The sequence below is a fragment of the Heptranchias perlo genome, chromosome X (assembly GCF_035084215.1).
Source record: "Heptranchias perlo isolate sHepPer1 chromosome X, sHepPer1.hap1, whole genome shotgun sequence".
In the NCBI taxonomy this organism is placed as follows: Eukaryota; Metazoa; Chordata; class Chondrichthyes; order Hexanchiformes; family Hexanchidae; genus Heptranchias; species Heptranchias perlo.
This window is the reverse complement of record NC_090370.1, coordinates 8,293,056-8,311,414: the sequence shown is the minus strand read 5'-3', so window position 1 is coordinate 8,311,414 and position 18,359 is coordinate 8,293,056. Positions and strand designations below refer to the sequence as shown.

The 18,359-nt window shown below is 45.8% G+C and overlaps 1 protein-coding gene across 1 annotated transcript in view; it reads right to left on the bottom strand.

The window, feature by feature from the left end:
• Positions 1-18,359, bottom strand: part of asic1b (acid-sensing (proton-gated) ion channel 1b) — a 626,564-nt gene that overhangs the window by 227,494 nt on the left and 380,711 nt on the right. The window lies entirely within an intron of this gene.

The window sequence follows — 18,359 nt, the reverse complement described above, 5'->3', positions numbered from 1 at the left end:
ATTGCTGTCTGTTGACCAATTTTCTGTACTATTCATTGAGGAAGGGTCTTGAGTAATGAGCAGTCAAGTGCCAAGATCAAGGATATTAAAGAAACTTCATTGAAAGCAGCATCTCACAGAACGTTAGCAACAATTGAAGCCTGCGTTTGATTTATATCTTGCTGACAGCATCGATTACAAACTTGCACTCGCCAGGGGAGCCCAGTTTACACAGGATTACAATCCAAAACTGCTCGAAAACTTCAGCAAGGGCTGCGTTTGAGAGTTAAGCAGCCCATAATTCCAACAGTATTGAAAATGCAGCACAGGACAGTTCCTTACATACACTGGCAGCTTTTAGTGAGAAAGTATTTGTTCTCCCCCATTGATCACAAAGCACCATCATCTCTTAACCCTTAACATGACAACTCTCTAAATGTTCAGCTATCAGATAGAAACTGGAGGGTCGTAGACCAGATATCCTTTTGCAGCATTCGCTAAAGAGTGAAGACATATCACTACACTGTCATTCTGCAGTGGTCCTCAAGGGGTTAACCCTCTGAGCATAGAATTTTCCACTATGAGGGTGCTTTCTAGCATTCTCCATATCCATGTTATTCTGTAGAATTTCAGTCCTCTGAGACGTTCCCTATTCCACCAGGATTGCCAACTCTGGCTGGACGTATTCCTGGAGATTCCATCACGTGACCTCCTGCCTCCACCCACCCCGCCAAACAACAACTTGCATTTATATAGCGCCTTTAATGTAGTAAAACGTCCCAAGGCACTTCACAGGAGTGATTATCAAACAAAATTTGACACTGAGCCGCGTAAGGAGATATTAGGGCAGGTGACCAAAAGCTTGGTCAAAGAGGTAGGTTTTAAGGAGCGTCTTAAAGGAGGAGAGAGAGAGGCGGAGAGGTTTAGGGAGGGAATTCCAGAGCTTAGGGCCCAGGCAGCTGAAGACACGGCCGCCAATGGTGGAGCGCTGAAAATCAGGGATGCGCAAGAGGCCAGAATTGGAGGAGCGCAGAGATCGCAGAGGATTGGAGGGATGGAGGAGGTTACAGAGATAGAAAACAGCCTTCCCCCCCCAATAAACAAAAGTGTTTGAAGAAAAGATTTCTTTTTAATGCCTTGTAGGGAATTCCTTATTTTGTGTGATTCTTGGACACTGGACGAATAGTCAAGCAAAGAAAGTCACCCTCACTCACGGTAGTTTCGTTAATCAAAAGTAATTATTTACTTAGTAATTATTATGCTGGGAGTTGTGAAACATCAAGTGGTATTGCATCCAATATATGGTCAAATGGTATAAGGAATGGATTTGAAGCAATCAAAATTGGAGACGTAAGGACCATTAAGAATGTCTGGGGGTAGAAATGTAAGGGGCTACCTCTACATGAAAGGCCTTAAACAAAGACAGTAAAGGGGCCTTTTATAATCCATGGTTCAAGCACATGGTCATAATACGAGCATTCATGAAGCAAAATCAAACTATACAAAATGACTTTCCTTTATAAAATCCCGTTATACATTTAATAATTCACAACATTAATATGTAATGACTTAACTATTCATACACACATCAGGCAAATCATTAATACATATACAACCTTTAAACCAAGGCTTTTGCTCATCGGGCCTGAAGGGTGATCAGCTCTTCAGAACTTGAGGTCCACCTCTTCTTGCGTGATGTTTGACTGCAGTGTGCGTTCCTTGTGACTGCCGGGTGGTGAAGAGGCTGTTCTTCTCTCAAAGTCCTCTTTTTATATTGTTTTTTTACCAATAGGATGTGGGATAGGGGATGGTCATTCTTTTTATCCAATCGCTCTCTGTTGCTATGCCCCAATCATTAACATACCCCAATGATTGACAGTTTAGGCTTTGATCATGTGACCGGAGACCCTTTGATGTAGAAAAGACCATGTGCTCGAAACATGGTTTGTAAAAGGCCCCTTTACTGTCTTTGTTTAAGGCCTTTCATGTAGAGGTAGCCCCTTACATTTCTACACCCAGACATTCTTAATGGTCCTTACGTCTCCAATTTTGATTGCTTCAAATCCATTCCTTATCCCATTTGACCATATATTGGATGCAATACCACTTGATGTTTCACAACTCCCAGCTCTTTGAACAGCCTACCAGATAGGAATAAAAGAGCCAATGCCTTTTCATACCTATAATTGCTTCCCGATCCGAAGCCTTTGATGTATGTCTTTGTTGCCTTTTCTTTCATTACCCCCCTGCTGTGTTGAAAAGCTTGTGTTTCCAAAAGCCCATGTGTTTTGAAAGCCTGACAAAGCTTTAAGCTCAATATTATCCATCTAGCTTATTTATTTAATAATCTAGATATCTATCCGCAATACAATGTCTTCGATCCCGAAATTCAGACTCCTCCAATGACTTCAGTGTCATTGAGGGAAAAACAGGATTTGCGAGAACACAATTACTACTTTACTGTGTTTGCAGGTTTTCAAATGTCTTTGTTTAAAAGGGGTACAGTTAACCCTTTCCTTCAAATGTCTTTTGTTAAAGGGGTTTTGAATCCCACATTCCCAATGATTTTTCTGCAGATTAATGTTCAATATCCTGGAGACTCCAGAGCAATCCTGGAGAGTTGGCAGCCCTATTTTCCACTGCTCTACGTGTTAATTTCAATCAGTTTCATTCACTGTACCATGTTCTCTGTCACACTGTTTTGTCAAAGTCCCATGCTGTCATAGAATTTGTACTGGCAGTGTGACAGCCCTCCCTCTTTCCCTTTACAAACTGTACCACCCTTGACCCTGTTAAATTCTAAAACGGGTTGACGGCAACTTGAGATTTCTTCTCGTTGTCAAGGCAGTCAAACTGGACACAATTTCACGCAGTTGATCCAAGTGGGAGTGACGGTTCTGACGCTACAAGTAGCCTGGGCTATCGAAGGAGGAAAGATAATCAGCCAGGGTTCAAGCTCCTGAGTGCCATTCACCGACCACTGCTGGAATGTTCAGACACGAGTGGAAGTCAGGACAGAATTGGGCCTGGAGGTGATGCCGTCCATGGGGAAATAGCCTGCCAACAACTCACTGTCCAGGTTTGCAGCTGGGGAATAGCCATTAGGGCCAGGTCCTGTAGGGCTGCAGGTACCCATGGGACTAACCTGCAGCCAGAGTCAGCACTTTCAAGAGAGGAAGGCAGAAAGGGGCATAAATATGGAAATAAAAAGACCTGATATTAATGTAATAGGTGCTTCTTCCTCACTGTAAAAGTCATATGGACTATAATGCAAAGCAAGGGCTATACTTGGGTCCAGCTATGCACCATATTACCATTAAATGCTAGTGTCATTGGGAGTCAGCTTCTGACTAATGCACAGAATTACATAGCAATTACAGCTCAGAAATAGGCCATTTGGCCCAACTGGTCTATGCTGGTGTTTATGCTCCACACGAGCCTCCTCCCTCCCTACTTCATCTCACCCTATCAGCATATCCTTCTATTCCTTCTTCCTCATGTACCAATCCAGCTTCCCCTTAAATGCATCTACACTAGTCGTCTCAACCACTCCTTGTGGTAGCGAGTTCCACATTGTAACCACTCTCTGGGTAAAGAAGTTTCTCCTGAATTCCTTATTGGATTTATTAGTGACTATCTTATATTTATGGCCCCTAGTTTTGGATTCCCCCGAAAGTGGAAATATTTTCTCTACGTCTACCTTATCAAACTCCTCTATAATTTTAAAGACCTTTATCTAGAGAAAAGAGCCCCAGCCTGTTTAGTCTTCCCTGATAAGTATACCCTCTCAGTCCTGGTATCATCCTTGTAAATCTAGTTTGCACCTTCTCCAGTGCCTCGATATCTTTTTTAACGTGAGTGCGTCTCAAATCCCATTTCCCTTTGCTCTAGCACAGTAAGGTATTTGCTCAGCTGTTGTTGAAGCAAGTACTCAGTGGGAGAAATAAATAAGATTGCAACATCTGAAATGGGTCTGGCTACATGATTTAAACAGAACGCACAGCGGGTGAGTGCGAATAGAGAAAAGGTTCTATGACGACAGGTCATCCACTGGCCGACTTTCCCTCAGTGTTCGTCACAGTCCCAACCAGCGCCTCCTGCTGGAATCTCTGAGCATCTGTGGACGTCGGGTCAAGTTATCCCCTGCAGTCAAACAGCCCACTGACACTCATCATCCAGGCTCACAATGGAAGACTCGTCACTTGGGTGAGGTACTGGGGAGATGGCCAGAGCCTGTAGAACTGCACCCAGCAAGAGGTGAAGTAGAGGTGGTCCTGCAAATAACCACTGGGCCGTATTACAAGCATCGCTGCTCTACATACTTGGGTTTTGCTCCACATAGACTGTCTGTGGATAAATTGCTGCACATTAAGTAAGTCTACGGTCCAAACAATTAGGATAAAATTCAGTTGAGGACTGATGTACTTTTGTACCTGCATAAAACAAAATGATGAAGACCGGCAGAAAAATGCAAGTGATCATGACTTTATTCATGGAACTTTGGGTGGGGGTTGGGAATGGAAGTCAGTAAATTGCTGCCTCTGTCCAGGGTGAAGCCCTTCTGTGACAAGAATATCCCTGAGTGTTGCAGGTTTACAGGTCGAATAGATCTGGATCTGTACTCCTGGCATTATATCAGGGTGTCTGATATCTCGGTGTTTTAGGGTAACTGGATACAGATATTGGCAGTAAACAATATGATGAATCATGAAAATAAAAAAACAAGGACTGTGCAATAAGCACTGCACAAAGAAACACCGCAGAACACCGGTGGCAATGATGCACTGCCTCACCATAATTCTCGGCAACTTCCCGTGGCCTTGCTGACAGATTGTGTGGGGCAATAGAATGTGGCGTTCTGGATGGAGCTGGGGCTCCCGGCGCGGAGCCTCGCTCCGTTGGAGGGCAGAACGGACATCTGGGCGGGGGTGGTCCGCACGCCTAACTCGTAGCCCTCCCAATTTTCTGGTCATTAAAAGGAATAACCGGAAAATTTGGAAGGCTGTAAATCAGATGCAAAAGCTTCTTGTCTCATCTGCCTCCCTGTCCTGGGAAACAGCAATAACAACTCTGAAGTTCCCCCAATGGAGGGAGAGGGCCTTGTTGTGGCCTCCTCTCCCTCCAATCTGGCCTCACTTACCTGTCTGGTGTAGGCCTCAGTCTCTGCTGAGGCCTACAAAGCTGGCAATTTCCTCTAAATGCCCAGTTGCCTCATCTGTTGCGGGGATGCCAGAGTTTTACGACCGGGACACTGGTGGTCTCCTTCTTGGTGACAGGAATTCCACTGGCAGCTCGCCATGTAAATCAAGATGACCTATGACCCAGGGAAATGGGTTGGCGTCAGGGTGGAGTCAGAAGAGGAGAATCCACCCAGAAGAGGAGAATCCAGCCCGAGATGTTACTCTAGGCTTCATAGGTTGTTAAAGTTCTGCAGCTATCTGGTGCTTCACCAACATGTGATCAGGGAATATTACTGAATTAGGCCCCAACTCAAGCATTCGATGGGAGGCAATGGTTTCTGTAGGCAGAAGAGAATGTTGTCTGTGGATGGCAACAGACCAGGGTTGAACAGTGGAGATTGAGGATGGGTGAATGTGCTGGAGTTTTGCTAAATTCCCTGTGGTGGTTCAGGAGTACTTATGTGGAATTTTCCCTCAGGAGATTAAATGGATGGGGTAGAGTCAATGATAGAGCAGACTGTACGTGACCTGTGGAAAGAAAAGGCCTGATGAACTGAATGGTCATCTCTGAATCCGTACTTTCTTACTTGTCACCACCAAACTAATTTTTGTTTGAAATAAACCAGGCATTATGTGCAAATAGGATTAGAATCTGGACGAGAACCATAACACAACTTACAGAGCTCAGCACTCACACAGAAAGCTGCTATGTGCCTGACTGTGCTTCAGTGAAGATACTTGGACATGTTGTGGGCTTTGAACAAGTGCTGTGTTGTGCAGTTCAATGGTAGTTCAGTAGTATGCAGACACAGTAAATAAGAGAGCTTGGAAACACAGAGCAAACGTGATGGATTATTTGAGCTAGGAGTCCGGAGTGGGATGTGAAATCAGGAAAATCCGAAACTGACCTGATTCCAGGCCTTTGTCTATGCTGATACAAGGTGACCAAAGATTATTATATAATTAGGCCCTAACTCAAGTATTCTGTCGGACGCAATGGTCAGGGAATATGTTCTTTCCACAGATAGGGTTGCCAACCCTCCAGGATTGGCCTGGAATCTCCAGGAATTGAAGATTAATCTCCAGGATACTGTTATGAGCAAAACCCAGGAGAAAAATCATAGGGGCATTAAAAGAAAATTGATCTTTTTTTCTTTGAACATTTATTAGTTGCAAAAATATTGGAGACAGAATAAAAAGGCTGTTTGACTGACAGTCAAGCATCATCCAATCAGGTAATGAAGAGCCTGTTTGCCTTCCAATTGGTGCAGGCGGGCGACCAATGGCGGGAGTGTGGAGTGTGGAGGCGGAGCGGTTGGAGGCGGGAGGTCATGTGATGAAACCTCCAGGAATACATCGCACCAGAGTTGGCAACCCTATCCACAGATCACGTACAGTCTGCTCTATCATTGACTCTACCCCATCCATTTAATCTCCTGAGGTTTAATGCTCCCGAACCACCACAGGTAGTCAGGCAAAACTCCATCCTCACATCTCCTGGCCTCCATGTATTCATTTTCATATATCTCCGAGAAACATTACATCACATTAGAATTAAATCCAACTGTTGTCACTTCATAATTGTTTGGCTTAGATCGTGCAAACAACAGGCCGCCTACTGTGTTCGATCAGATTGGAGAACGCAAACCATTACAGGATGGGTTAGATGAGCTCACTGAGTTTGTGCTGTTAACTCAATCAGTCCTGAACGCAGACTTTGAAATTCACACTTCCCTTCTCATTGCATTGTGTCAGCCCCATCTGGTACCCTGCACCACTCCACCACAAGTGGTTCTCACACAGAGTATTCCTGGTCTCAGGGTATCAGTTGGAGGAACCAAGTAAGGTGATGTTCCTCCCAAACAGCGAGGGGCAAAATCGGCAGGGTGAACCAACTCACTCTGTTCCGCTCTCATACGACAGTTGTCTCAGGAGTCATATAAAAGGTGAAATTCCTCTCCTAACACAAAAAAATGGGATATTGACAACTAGTTAACAAGGTCGTGAGAATGTGCAGCTTTGGAATGTACAATTTCTGAGAGTACAATTTCATTAACAAGCCTTTAATTGGCAAAAAAATAGACATTCTCCTGTTTCTTCAGTCGGCCTGTCAGGGACTCGCCTCCCTATCTTTCTTAGCTGGGAAAATTGGCAAAAAAAATACACAATTGATTTTCTGTCATTTCAATCTGTCAAATTGATTTACTGCAATTTTTTAGCTGAATATAATAACTGAGTGAAAAGAAAAATAAAATTATAAAATATTCCTTAAATCCCTGTATAAAAATATAAAATACTGCAAGTGCTCAGCAGATCAGTCAACATGTGAAGGGAAGCTGAATGCTTTGGGAGTGACCCTTCATCAACCGCCCGGCTCCAGTTAAAACATTAACCTACTGCTCAGTGGACACTCAGCATGGGGCAACTGACTTCCCACCCACTCATTGGTCCCCACACGCTTGTGAAGCCACCAAATAATCAACTTGTTCTTTCTCCTCCTCGAGCTCACGATGTTCATTCTCCTCCTCGAGCTTACGATGTTCATTCTCCTCCTCGAGCTTGCGATGTTCATTCTCCTCCTTGATCTTACGATGTTCATTCTCCTCCTCGAGCTTGCGATGTTCATTCTCCTCCTTGATCTTACGATGTTCATTCTCCTCCTCGAGCTTGCGATGTTCATTCTCCTCCTTGATCTTACGATGTTCATTCTCCTCCTCGAGCTTGCGATGTTCATTCTCCTCCTTGATCTTACGATGTTCATTCTCCTCCTCGAGCTTGCGATGTTCATTCTCCTCCTTGATCTTACGATGTTCATTCTCCTCCTCGAGCTTGCGATGTTCATTCTCCTCCTTGATCTTACGATGTTCATTCTCCTCCTCGAGCTTGCGATGTTCATTCTCCTCCTTGATCTTACGATGTTCATTCTCCTCCTCGAGCTTACGATGTTCATTCTCCTCCTCGAGCTTACGATGTTCATTCTCCTCTTCGAGCTTGCGATGTTCATTCTCCTCCTTGATCTTACGATGTTCATTCTCCTCCTCGAGCGTGCGATGTTCATTGTCCTCCTCGAGCGTGCGATGTTCATTCTCCTCCTCGAGCTTGCGATGTTCATTCTCCTCCTCGATCTTACGATGTTCATTCTCCTCCTCGAGCTTACGATGTTCATTCTCCTCCTCGAGCGTGCGATGTTCATTCTCCTCCTCGAGCTTGCGATGTTCATTCTCCTCCTCGATCTTACGATGTTCATTCTCCTCCTCGAGCTTACGATGTTCATTCTCCTCCTCGAGCGTGCGATGTTCATTCTCCTCCTCGAGCTTGCGATGTTCATTCTCCTCCTCGAGCTTACGATGTTCATTCTCCTCCTCGAGCTTGCGATGTTCATTCTCCTCCTCGAGCTTGCGATGTTCATTCTCCTCCTCGATCTTACGATGTTCATTCTCCTCCTCGAGCTCACGATGTTCATTCTCCTCCTCGAGCTTACGATGTTCATTCTCCTCCTCGAGCTTGCGATGTTCATTCTCCTCCTCGATCTTACGATGTTCATTCTCCTCCTCGAGCTTACAATGTTCATTCTCCTCCTCGAGCTCACGATGTTCATTCTCCTCCTCGATCTTACGATGTTCATTCTCCTCCTCGAGCTTACGATGTTCATTCTCCTCCTCGAGCTCGCGATGTTCATTCTCCTCCTCGAGCTTACGATGTTCATTCTCCTCCTCGAGCTTACGATGTTCATTCTCCTCCTTGATCTTACGATGTTCATTCTCCTCCTCGAGCTCACGATGTTCATTCTCCTCCTCGAGCTCACGATGTTCATTCTCCTCCTCGAGCTTACAATGTTCATTCTCCTCCTCGAGCTTACGATGTTCATTCTCCTCCTCGAGCTTACAATGTTCATTCTCCTCCTCGAGCTTACGATGTTCATTCTCCTCCTCGAGCTTACGATGTTCATTCTCCTCCTCGAGCTCACGATGTTCATTCTCCTCCTCGAGCTTACTATGTTCATTCTCCTCCTCGAGCTTACGATGTTCATTCTCCTCCTCGAGCTTACAATGTTCATTCTCCTCCTCGAGCTTACGATGTTCATTCTCCTCCTCGAGCTTACGATGTTCATTCTCCTCCTCGAGCTCACAATGTTCATTCTCCTCCTCGAGCTTACGATGTTCATTCTCCTCCTCGAGCTCACGATGTTCATTCTCCTCCTCGAGCTTACGATGTTCATTCTCCTCCTCGAGCTCACGATGTTCATTCTCCTCCTCGAGCTTACGATGTTCATTCTCCTCCTCGAGCGTGCGATGTTCATTCTCCTCCTCGAGCTCACGATGTTCATTCTCCTCCTCGAGCTCACGATGTTCATTCTCCTCCTCGAGCTTGCGATGTTCATTCTCCTCCTCGAGCTTACGATGTTCTTCTCCTCTTCGAGCTTGCGATGTCCTTTCTCCTCCTCGAGCTCACGATGTTCATTCTCCTCCTCGAGCTCACAATGTTCATTCTCCTCCTCGAGCTTGCGATGTTCATTCTCCTCCTCGAGCTCGCGATGTTCATTCTCCTCCTCGAGCTTACGATGTTCTTCTCCTCTTCGAGCTCGCGATGTTCATTCTCCTCCTCGAGCTCGCGATGTTCATTCTCCTCCTCGAGCTTACAATGTTCATTCTCCTCCTTGAGCTTACGATGTTCATTCTCCTCCTCGAGCTTACGATGTTCATTCTCCTCCTCGAGCTTGCGATGTTCATTCTCCTTCTCGAGCTTACAATGTTCTCTCGTCCACGAGCTTGCGATGTTCATGCTCCTCCTCGAACTTGCGATGTTCTCTCTTCCACAAACTCGCGATATTCATTCTCCTCCTCGAGCTTACGATGTTCATTGTCCTCCTCGAGCTTGCGATGTTCTTTCTCTTCCTCGAGCTTACGATGTTCAATGCCCTCCTCGAGCTTGCGATGTTCATTGTCCTCCTCGAGCTTACGATGTTCATTGTCCTCCTCGAGCTCACGATGTTCATTGTCCTCCTCGAGCTTGTGATTTTTATTGTCCTCCTCGAGCTTACGATGTTCATTGTCCTCCTCGAGCTTACGATGTTCTTTCTCCTCCTCGAGCTTGCGATGTTCATTGTCCTCCTCGAGCTTACGATGTTCATTGTCCTCCTCGAGCTTACGATGTTCTTTCTCCTCCTCGAGCTTGCGATGTTCATTGTCCTCCTCGAGCTCACGATGTTCATTGTCCTCCTCGAGCTTACGATGTTCTTTCTCCTCCTCGAGCTTGCGATGTTCATTGTCCTCCTCGAGCTCACGATGTTCATTGTCCTCCTCGAGCTTACGATGTTCATTGTCCTCCTCGAGCTTACGATGTTCTTTCTCCTCCTCGAGCTTGCGATGTTCATTGTCCTCCTCGAGCTTGCGATGTTCATTGTCCTCCTCGAGCTCACGATGTTCATTCTCCTCCTCGAGCTTGCGATGTTCTTTCTCCTCCTCGAGCTTACGATGTTCATTGTCCTCCTCGAGCTTACGATGTTCATTCTCCTCCTCGAGCTTACAATGTTCATTGTCCTCCTCGAGCTTGCGATGTTCTTTCTCCTCCTCGAGCGTACGATGTTCATTGTCCTCCTCGAGCTTACGATGTTCATTCTCCTCCTCGAGCATTGTCCTCTTCGAAACGAGGCCCCAGCTGAGATCACCCAGCTCAGCCCGGAACGAGAATTGAACCTGGTCTGTAAGACTCAGCACCACATCACCTAGTGCATTCACTCACCGCGACATAACAAACTCCTACCTCCCCCCACCCAACCCCCAAAATAAAATTCAAATCTGTTTGTGTTCTCTTCAGCCTACTGGGGTTGAACCTTTCAGTCCGAATAATAAAGTCATAGAATAGAATTCAGTCGCCCTTTTCTTTTAAATGACGGAACACTCAGTATAACAATTTTTTTTTCTCTGCTGGTCTTTCAGAGAGCCAGCACAGGCACGATGGGTCGAATAGCCTCCTTCTGTGCTGTATCATTCTATGACTCCATGACCCCTGAGATCTCCTGGACTGGTTTCGATCGCCTAAGGGGGTCAGAGAGGAATTTTCCAGAGTATATTCTTCCCTTATTGACCCTGGATTTTCCCCCCATTTTTTTTGCATCTCCCAGGAGATTACATGACTGCGGGGAACGGGGGCAGAGGGGGAGAAGTGTCCAGTCACGATGCTCCGGCCACCATGAGTGTGGGGCAGGCTTGATGGACCGGCCGATCTTTTCCTGCCCGTCGATTTTGTATGTTCGTAAATGATCATGTTTGAAATGATGAGATTTGGTTTTTTTTTGCAATATCAACAACTTTCTTCACTTTTTTTTTATAAACGTCAAAGATTTTAGGACTGGGCAGTGTTGTCAATCTGAACATGATCCTTTCAGCTCAATTGGACAAAAGCCTTCCACCTTTGGTGGCCCTCGTGGATCCCGCATTCAATGCATACGGGAAGTCTCAACCAAATTCTTTGCAGATGTGAGTCTGGAACACAAGACTGCTTGCAATTCAGCACAAATTGGTTCAAAATTGGCAGTGTCTCTCTCTCTCCGAAACAGGCCACAAGGCCAGCTGGTCTGGGAAATGGAAAAATAACTGTTTGTGGCAACTGTGGGACTCTGAGACTTTCAATATTCATCTGCCCACTGGAGTCTGGTCACCGTCAATATCACACAATAAATTTTTAAACAGCCCTATGATTGCATCGCAGTGTCCTTTATATGTCTCCTTCATCTTTGGGAACAGTCTGCTTTCATTTGTTAGCATGGCTGCTGGAATGGCTACAGTTACTCATCTTTCTCTGTACTGAGTTAAAAAGAAAAGGATGTTCCGAGCAAGAAGGGCAATCAGGTGTGAAATGGTCATTGTGTCGTAGAATGTTGCCAGCGAACGTGTTAAGGTGGGCAGAATAAATGGGCGTCAAGGGACAATCGGTTTCTGGAGAGAAATAGGATTGAGGGATATTGGAGGTAGAGTTGCTCTGGCCACCATGTCTGGTCACATCGTAGCAATGTTCCAAAACAACGTGTTTACGATTTTCCTACACGCGCGACCTCCATTGTGAGGCAGGAAGGGGCTGTTCGAAGAAAAAGCAACAACAACTACTTGCATTTATATAGCGCCTTTAATGCAGTAAAACATCCCACGGCGCTTCACAGGAGCGATTATCAAACAACGTTTGACACCGACCCACATGAGGAGATATTAGACAGGTGACCAAAAGCTTGGTTAAAGAGGTAGGTTTTAAGGAGTGTCTTAAAGGAGGAGAGAGGTTGAGAGGTTTAGGGAGGGAATTCCAGAGCTTAGGGCCTAGAGGGCTGAAGGCACGGCCACTAATGGTGGGGCGAAGGAAATTAAGGATGCACAAGAGACCAGAATTGGAGGAGAGCAGAGATCTCGGAGGATTGTAGGGCTCAAGGCAGTTACAGGGATAGGGAGGGGGCGAGGCCATGGAGGGATTTGAACACAAGGATGAGAATTTTAAATTTAAGGTGTTGCTGGACCAGGAACCAATGTAGGTCAGCGAGCATTGGGGTTGATGTGTGAACGGGACTTAGTGCGATACGGGATACGGGCAGCAGAGCTTTGGATGAGGAATTCTTCATTGTGAGGGAGAGAGGGTTGATCGAAGGAAAAGTAACAGGCTTATTGGGCCTAGAGGCCTTACTCTATTCCTAATGATATCTTATGTTCTCCTCATTACTGAAAGCAGGTAGTCCGAGGGCCATCATTGCCAATTGAGATGGGGCACAGCACCATGACTCTGTCTTCCTGCTCACCCTAACCTTAACACACCTCCAGTCTGAGTCACATGTGTCCCAGACAATGCACAGTTAGAGGAACAGACACCTCAGGCTCAATTTTGTGTCAGTTACTGTACTTGAGCTGGTTCGTAGCGGGGAAGGGAGGAGTAAGATGAGCTGATCTGAGGATGCACTATCACAGTGATTTTGGAGATAAAACATATATCACTGGGAAGAATGAAGGTTCATTAGTTATTTTCGACAAAGCATTGTTCTTTTTTTTAAAAGCAGGCCTACTGAAATCGATCCAGGTGCAAACACAAGAAAAACCACCCAATGCAATTCCTCTAGCCTTTAATTCTGTATGATGATATTACTGGTAATCAACCTGCAGTGTCAGCCCTGGCTCAGTGGGGAGCACTGTCACCTCCTGAGTCACGAGGCCATGGATTCAAGTCCCACTCCAGAGGCTAACACTTTACTGCAGGACTGAGGGAGTGCTGCACTGTCGGAGGTGCCGTCTTTCGGATGAGACGTTAAACTGAGGCCCTGTCTGTCATCTCAGGTGGATGTAAACAATCCCATGACACTATTTGAAGAAGAGCAGGGGAGTTCTCCCTGGTGTCCTGGCCAATATTTATCCCTCAACCAACACCAAAAAACAGAATATCTGGTCATTATCACGTTGCTGTTTGTGGGATCTTACTGTGTGCAAATTGGCTGCCGTGTTTCCTACATTACAACAGTGACTACACTTCAAAAGTACTTCATTGGCTGTGAAGTGCTTTGGGATATCCTGAGGTCGTGAAAGGTGCTATAGAAATGCAAGTCTTTCTTCTTACCTTGCATCTCTGGATTTTACAGTACATTAGACATCTACCATCATTCTCTGGACTCCTTGTTCTAGGAAATTTTCCATGGAGTAATACATGCAGCACATTTGAGAAGAGAGTCAAGCAAGTGATTAAAAGAAAGGTTTCACGGACGACAAAGCATTGCCAAAGAGAGTTTAAAATGATGTATTGGTGGGGTGGTGGGCTGGAAGATAACATCCAACATCGCAGCTCGAACTTTTCCCAGGAGGGAGTTGGAGAAGCACATTCATTTTAGCTGGGAATGAAATACACCTTTTAAAGTCTCAGTGTATGGTAACTCCAGGATTTTGCTTCAGGGCGGTCAGTCTTCAGACTGAAGCTGCCGGGTTGACTTGCAGTGAATATAAATGACGGACAACTCGTCCCTGCAGCCCCACTTAGCCCGTTTAAAATAGAGGAGGAAGGATGTCCATGTGAATCGGTGCACTCTCATTTCAGGGTCAATATTCTCTATCCCTCGGCGTCCCACCAAATACACGTGCACACTCGAACTGTGCCATTTGCTCGGCCCACCGGGGGAGTGTGGAGGGTCAGTCAGGCCCTTCAAACTCCGCAGCGGGATTACCCTGCTCGTCCTTCCCCCCCCCCCCCCCCGCAACCCCCTGCTTCATATCGCACGACTCCTCACGTCTGCTGCCGTGAGCAACAGCAAGTTATTGCTGAACGAGTTAGCAGCAATGGTGGTTCTGCTCTCGCTGTCGATGAGGAGGATAAGGCCAAGCACTAACAGGCAGGACTAGAAATAAGGCAAAAAAAATCGAATCGAGCCCTCTCGTAGAGGTAACAGAGTGACTTGAGGCAGTGAACTCATCTGGATGTTCAGATAAATGTGTTTCAATTTTGCTCTTGGCGTCTCTGCTGTAATCTGAACTCCTCGCTGAGATTACTGCCTTGAGTATCCATTATTTATTGTGGAGAGAGATAGTGAGTTAGCGCCTCAGATGTATTGCATAATAACTGATAAAAGAGAGTGATTGCTTAATAATAAATGCAATCAAGTGTTTCATATCCAATTATTTACACCTCCATACAACCGAGCTGTCCCCATGGTACCTAGCCCTCTCTCCATGTTCCCCTGTCAGCCCAGTATCTGGTGGTGACCCCTCCCAGTCCATGGTCTCTCCTTCTGCTCAGCCCCTTCTCCATTACCTTCCTCTCTAGATCATGCCCTCTTCCCCTCCTCATACACTTCTTCCTAATGCAGTGCAACAGTATTGTTTGCAGGTAATTCTTTGCTGTCTCCTTATTACTGTCCCTAGGGTGATGTTAAGCAGAATACTTAATGCTACAGTCACCCCTCAGCGCCTGAGCTCAGGACCGATCGTCCCCTACGCAAGCCAAGAAAGGATTTCCTTGCAATTCTGTTCCATGGTGTGACTGAAGACAGCTTCCGCAGGCTCGCCCCCAAGAGCACAACCTTGATCCAACTTAAAGTTAGTGCCTGAGGTCTTCTCAGTTTCAATGCTCGATTTACCACGAGGAGGATTTTTACAATTATTATTGGAACAAGATGAGCTGTTTAGGTTAGGCAGCTCTTGTAATTTTATTTTTTATAGTTGCGTTACGGAAGAAAGATATCCAAAATTGCTAATCAGGGGTTTGAACCCGAGGGAAGTTTAGGCACTCCAAGGTGGCTGCAGAGAGAGTGGCCAAGAATGCAGTCGAACGCATTGGCAAACCACTCGCTTCAAACTCTAGAAGTGCAGTACTTTCACCAGCAGAGTACTGAGCTGGCCTAGCAAAGCACTCCTCATCTGTTGGGGACAATAGAAGAGCTCCAGAGGTGTCAGCTGTGGTTCAGTGGGTAGCACTCGCACCTCTGAGACAGAATGGTCATGGGTTCAAACCCCACTCCAGAGGCTTGAGCACAGAATCTGGGCTGATACTTCTGAGGGAGTGCTACACTGTCGGAGGTGCCGCCTTTTGGATGAGACGGTACCGTCTGCCCTCTCGGGTGGACGTAAAAGATCCCATGGCACTATTTCGAAGAAGAGCAGGGGAGTTCTCCACGGTGTCCGAGCTAATATTTACCCCTCAACCAACATCACTGAAAACAGATCATCTGGTCATTGCTGTTTGTGGGATCTTGCTGTGTACAAATTGGCTGTCGCGTTTCCTACTTTACAATAGTGACTACACTTCAAAAGTACTTCATTGGCTGTAAAGTGCTTTGGGATGTCCTGAGGTCCTGAAAGGCGCTATAGAAATGCAAGTTCTGAAAAGTAAAAAGGATAGGATCTGACTCTGTGGATTTGGTTTTAAGTGGAGACTTGACAGCAACTTACGAGACCCACAAAGCTGATACAGTAATAAAAACAGAAAATGCTGGAAATACTCAGCAAGTCCGGCAGCATCTGTGGAGAAAGAAACAGAGGTAACGTTTCAGGTCGATGACCTGTTGTCAGAACTGGATACAGTAATAATGGGTCTCTGGGGATCAGGTCCAAGTGACCCTCAACACCAGGAGTGCTTCAATGGAAAAGCAGCTCAGTGTTAGCTATTTCCATCCTAGCAAGAGCAGATTTAATTGTAAACTCCCATGAGCTATTATTGCTTCTGATCTTCCTTCTGTTGGGTCATTAATGGGAACAAACTAATTTTCTGCGACAATAACAGCAGAAATCATTTACATAGCTGGGAGCAATTGAATGAGGTAATGATAATCACACAATTTTTTCAGATATCTTTCAATATTTTCAGGAGCACCCCACAACATCAGTCCGGAAGTTCCCGGAGATTTGCGCCATTCTAACGGCACATCAACGTCGCAGGGCCTGACTTACGACGCAAAAGTCCCAGGAGATGACGGCGTAAGTAACTTCAGCCATGATTTGCGCCATGCCATAATTTCCTGAGACTCTTGCGCTGCCCTCCCTCGCTGAAACAGTTCAACAGCTAATCATCATAGCCCCGTCCCTCCATTACAACCAACGGTGGGATCGAGTTTGCTGAATCAAAGCCGCTAAGATCTCCACTGCCACTTAGATCGTTGTAGAATGGCACTGGTGGGCTGAGTATACAGAAATCATAAACAGGAACACGTTTAAAAAAGCTTCTGGGCATTAAAATACAGTTGCGATCTGAATTCTAAATCTTCTTGATCAGATTGCAGCAAATTCTGGACCATCAAATCTGGAGAACAGTTACTGTACCATCACACCTACATCTCAGTGAGGTGCAGCAGCCACAGGTATGACATACACTTCCTGTATAAAGGCTTGCAGCTCTCATGTGACTTTGTGCTTGTGTGCCCGGGATTCGTCTCAGTGTTAGCTCTTGCGGGGAGACGCCAATTTATGGTCAAGGGTTCAAAGGCCTTTGCACATGTGCAGTTGTTTGAGAGTTGTCAATCATGACTTTCCATTCTGCCCTCTGAACTTTCCATTCCCTGTGGGGAAGATCTGTACAGGACAGAAGAGGGAAAACTGGATTGCTGGGCATTTCAGGATGCCCATTGGCATGGACTGCCAATCAGCCTATTGGCACCCATCGAAAATGGCAGCCAGCGAAGTGGGAGGCAGCTATTTCAATTTGCGGCCAATAACGCTGCTGCCTCCATTAGAGCATGGGAAAACCAACTCGAGGTACCCCTCCATTCCTCCAGAGGTACTGACTCTGCTCTCTTTACCCTGCGGTGCTACCCCCATCGTCAAGGCTGTTGTTAGCAGCAAGGTGGAAATATAAAGAGGATATTACTCTGTATCTAACCCGTATCTGACCTTGGAGTGCTTGATGCTGGGAGATATTACTCTGTAGCTAATCTGTACCTGACCTGGGAGTGCTCATTGCTGGAGGATATTACACTGTATCTGATCCATCCCAGACCTGGGAGTGCTCGGTGTTGGAGGATATTACTCTGTATCTAACCCATACATGACCTGAAAGTGCTCGGTGCTGGAGGATATTACTCTGTATCTAACCGGTACCTGACCTGGAAGTGCTCGGTGCTGGAGGATATTACTCTGTGTCTGATCCATCCCAGACCTGGAAGTGCTCGGTGTTGGAGGATATTACTCTGTATCTAACCTGTACCTGACCTGGAAGTGCTCGGTGCTGGAGGATATTACTCTGTATCTAACCCGTACCTGACCTGGAAGTGCTCGGTGCTGGAGGATATTACTCTGTATCTAACCCGTACCTGACCTGGAAGTGCCCGGTGCTGGAGGATATTACTCTGTATCTAACCCGTACCTGACCTGGAAGTGCTCGGTGCTGATACTTTGATGAGCACAAAAACAAATAGAAATCAAAGTTACTGAAATAAAGTTGGACTGCGCTGACAAAACTTTTTCTTCCCCCTAACGTAAAGCAACATGCTTCAATTTTGAACAAGACCAGGACGATGTAGCTAACTGACGTGTTATGGGACTTAATTCATTAAAATTGCTTTTGTTGTTTCTCTATTAGGCAAGGCTGACTGGGGTGAATTCCCCTTTGAAATATGGCTGCTGTTATTTTACAAATTCATAATAAGAATTTATCAGGATCAAATCAAAACTTAATTGGATAAGTGACATTTACACCGTACTTTATAGATCGTGCTGCTATTTTTAGCCGTTTTGATTTAACTACAGGCGCTGA